The 4,238-nt window shown below is 56.2% G+C and overlaps 1 long non-coding RNA gene across 1 annotated transcript in view; it reads right to left on the reverse strand.

Annotated features, from left to right (window-relative positions):
- Positions 1–6: 6 nt before the first annotated feature.
- The window catches only part of LOC109380205 (uncharacterized), a 9,411-nt gene continuing 5,179 nt past the window's right edge, over positions 7–4,238 (reverse strand). Inside the window, exons 2-3 of the long non-coding RNA XR_002123401.1 lie at positions 1,138–1,234; positions 7–718 (exon numbers count right to left, since the gene is read on the reverse strand). This is a non-coding gene — a long non-coding RNA (uncharacterized LOC109380205). The remainder of the gene's footprint in view (positions 719–1,137; positions 1,235–4,238) is intronic.

The raw sequence follows: 4,238 nt of genomic DNA on the forward strand, positions 1-4,238 counted from the left end.
TCTGCTTTCTGCTTGATCCTGTCTCTTCACCTCAGTCTCCTTATCTGTGAAATGGGGATGACTCAAGGCTTGTTGGGAAGTTAAAGCAGATAAAGCCCTGGGCACAAAGATTGTCATTGATTTCATGTCTGCTCCCCCACCAGACAAAATCTGTGCTCCCCAAGGGCAGACTCCAGCAGGAGGGCCCCGGTTCTCAGGGGCTGGGAGGGTGGAACTTGGGAAGATTTCTGTAAGGAGGAGGAGCCACAGGGAGCCCACAGCTGGAGCTCAGCCCCAGCCTTGGTGAAAAGGCCCAGCGCTGGGGCAGGTAGAGGCAAGGGCCCAGCTGGTCCCAGCAGTCACTGCCCCAGAATCAAGCCGGAAGCATCAGGCCCACATGACAGCCCAGGAGGCATCTGATGACCATCCACATGCCAGTGAGAATAGGGTGGGAGCAGTAGCCGTGGTGACAGGGGGCTCATGGGAGGCATTGCCAAGGCATGGAGGCAAGACGCAGAGCAATAAAACCAAAGCCAAAACCAAATAAACAAATAAAATCTATGCATTTCTGTATCTAAATACCTATCGATGCCGTCTATCTCGCCATCAATCAAGTCACTCCCTGATCGGCACCACGCCGCTTCCCTTCTCTTGCCTTTCCTGAGTCTCGGTTACACTGGGCACCTCTGTGTCCGGCGAGGTCACAGGGTCCTGTTTGCAGGCCCCACCTCGGGTCCCTCTGGGGAAAGACGGGAACACGGACACTATGTCCCTGGGCCCCACGGGAGCCCAGGCGCCACCTGAGCTGCCCTGGAACGAGGGCATGGCACAGGGAGAACGGAGATGCTTGGCTGGGGCCAGGCCTGAGCCACTCCCAAGCTGGCCACCGGGCGCCCGACTGCCTGATCTGGGCAGGGAAATGAGGCCACCAGGAAGGGCTGCTCAGCCAGCCCTGAACCCAGCTTCCCGAGTGAGGGTTCTGAGCCGCGGAGACAGACTCCTTACCCCCCACCGAGCAGCCTCAAAGAATCCCCTAGGCTCACCACGGATGACAGGGGCTGTCTGCACTGAAACCCCAAGGTGCACCCCGGCACAAAGGTCAAGGAGTGGACAGTGGAGTCAGGTGGCCTTGATTGGCGTCCCGGCTCTAATACATACCTGCCATGGACAGAAGACAGGGTGAGTTCCCCATCACCAGAGGTGTTCAAGCCAAGACCGGACAGTCTTCAATTTTTACATGGTGTGTGGGCCACAGCTGAGGAAAGAGAAGCACATACGTAGTGTTGGTTTGTGGTTGAGGGCTTCACTGTTGGGAGGGGGTCCTTGCAAAGCAGGTACCAACAGCAGGAACCCAAAAGTCCTTCCATACGGCGCCAGTTAAACATGGCACATTCATGCAATAGACAAGAACAAGGGAGCCACTTCCGTACTGAAGCAGACTGTATTAAGATACATCAGGTAAGGGGCGGCTGGTTAGCTCGGGTGGTTAGGGCACAGGCTCTTAACACCAAGGTTGCCGGTTCGATTCCCACATGGGCCAGTGAGCTGCGCCCTCCACAACTAGACTGAAAATGACAACTTGACTTGGAGCTGATGGGTCCTGGAAAAACACACTGATCCCCAATAAAGCAAAAAAAAAAAAAAGATACATCAGGTAATAAAAGCAGGGCTGAAAATACTGTTTGAAAATGGAGGGAAGAATACAGATCCGTGCTTGCTTGTCTTTGTGTAAAGAAAGGAAAATACAAGAAACAAGCCTAACAGGTAGTGTGGAACGGGAAAGGGAGACGGTCACGAAGGGCTTTTTATGTTCTTGGATAGTTGAACTACATGAGTGTATTGTCCATTCAGAAAAAAAACCTTGAAATAATAATTTAGTTCAACACCTGTTAAAATTGACCTCAATTCTTCATAAACTGATTCCAGCTGACCTTGTTCCCTGCCCANGGGGACACACACCGCCCTGCCCACCGGTGTGGCAGGAGGGCAAAGGAGCAAACAACAGTTGTTGGGTGCCAACACCTGTTGTCACATCTGTAATTCATTCCCGCCAGTCCCCAAACTCTGCTCCAGCCTCCTGGGGGCTGCCCAGGCTGCGGCAGGGGGCCCCAGAGATGCCCAGGTCATTGCCATCCAATACGGACAGCTCTAGTCACATATGGCTTTACATTTATATTAATTACAGCGAAGTAAAATGAAAAGTTCAGTTCTTCGGTCACACAAGCCACATTTCAAACGTTCAACAGCCACACATATGACTGGTGGCTCCCGTATTGGACAGAGCAGATTCTAGAATAGTCCATCATTGCAGTAGTTCTACTGGACAGCGCTGGTTAACATGCCTGCCCTGACCTCTGGGTCACCCCTCTGTGGGTGCGAGGGAAAGAGCCAGGGGCCTGGAATACAGCTGAGGGGACCTGAACCTCCCCAGGGGAGGCTGGTGATGTTTGAAGGGGGTCTTTAGAATGAGCAGGGGGTTGGCAACTGGAGAATACAGGGAAGGGCGTAGCCGGCAATGGGAACAGCATGTGCGAAGGCACCGAGTTTGAGGAGCAGCATCCCCGTATGGAAGGGGTATGAGTGAGTGGACGGGAGGAGGGGAGGCAGGAGAGATGGGCAGAGGTCAGATCACCAGGGGCTCTGGGCTTTGGGCACTGGGGAGTCATGGACAGGTTCAAGCTCAAAGGGGCGGGATCAGATTTGCCGTTTGGGAAGCCACCCTGGCTACCTCAGGTGGCTGGGATGGAGCGGATGAGGGTGGTGGCCGAGGCAGCCGTGCCAATGAAAGATGTTTCTTGGTATTCTTTCCCCCTGAGCGTCAGAGATCGATCAGAATAGCTCAGAGCTTGTTGACTAGGGGAAGAGCAGGCCCCCGTTTCTTGTAGCTGACCCAAACACCTCTGGACTCATGCACATTTATGGTAGCGGGTTCCGTGCAGGCTCAGGGAGGAATGGGTGACCGTGCCCATTTGACAGATGGAACTGAGGCCAGAGATGGGCCTGTCCTGCTGAGGTTTCGTGGGCCCTGATGGAGGGAGCAGGGGAGTCCTGAAGGGCGGGTGCAGGCTGCCTGGAGCAGGTGTGGGGTGGCGGCCAGGCGGGGGGAGGCTGAGGCCCGGCACCAGCCAGCAAGCAGCCTCTTTGTGGCCAGGGAATCCGGCCCTGCTCCTGGCAAGGACATCTTGGCAGGAGCGGGCCTCTGCCCAGGGTGCTAATGTCCTCTTAATTAGCCAGGCACTTGCCAAGCACCGGCCACTAAGGCTTCACGTTGCAAAACACGCTCGGGCCTGAGACCTGGACCAGCATGTGCCATACTGTGAGTCGGGTTGACGGCCAGGCGGGGCCTCTGAGCTGCCCGCTCAGGCCAGTCCGGGCTTCCCTTCAGAGCATCGTCATCCAGGACAACGACAGACGTGGAAACAATTGCTACGGACACATTTTCAGTAACAGGCACAGGGCAGATCGGACACCACACCTTTGCTCCAGCCCAGCCTGGCTCTGCCCCGCTGAACTCCTATCCACCGAGCAGAGGCATCCCCTCTGCCTGGAGCTCACGGTTAATTCTGGAATCCCTCCGGCCCAGGACAACAGCTCATCGCATCGGCCATGTCCTGGACACCCACAGGTTTGGTTCCTGTCGAGGGGCGACCGTGTAGGCATGGGGTCACAGATTTCTTGGCAAATCTGATGAGCCATAAGCACATCCCTCCTTAAATCTAGGCTTAAATCTAGCCTCTCTGTTCTGCCCGGGCCTCAGTTTCCCTATTTGTAACCTAAAGGCCCTGAAGCCTGAGATTGGCAGGGATGTCTGCGGAGACAGGGCAATGGGGTGATGGCCTCGTCCTGCCCTCCTTGGCTCTGACATGACAGTGCTGGGGTGCAGCCTATGGCTCTGGCTGGCACAGCTGTCCTGGGCCCCGTGGTCGGCAGGGAAGCCAGGCCTGGCAGGAATCCGGCCCTGGATTGGCTCCTCCCACTGGAGAGGCAGCCGTGAGGGGCGCAGGCTGTACCAGGCTGCGTTGAGGGGCCCGGAGAGGCAGCAGAACCACAAAGATGCCATTCACAGGCTCTGGGCCACAAGGCCGCTCACTTATGGTGGAGGGAGCCATGGACATCCGAGCGTCTGTAACGTGGCCCCTTACGCAAACTTGGGACGCACTTGTCTCCTTTTGAGGGAGGGAAACTGAGGCTCAGAGAGGACGAGGACTTGCAGTCCTGACCTTTCACAGATGGGGGCTACGATCTGCCCAGGGCCACCC

Source organism: Hipposideros armiger, unplaced genomic scaffold, assembly GCF_001890085.2.
Source record: "Hipposideros armiger isolate ML-2016 unplaced genomic scaffold, ASM189008v1 scaffold_33, whole genome shotgun sequence".
NCBI classification, from domain to species: Eukaryota; Metazoa; Chordata; class Mammalia; order Chiroptera; family Hipposideridae; genus Hipposideros; species Hipposideros armiger.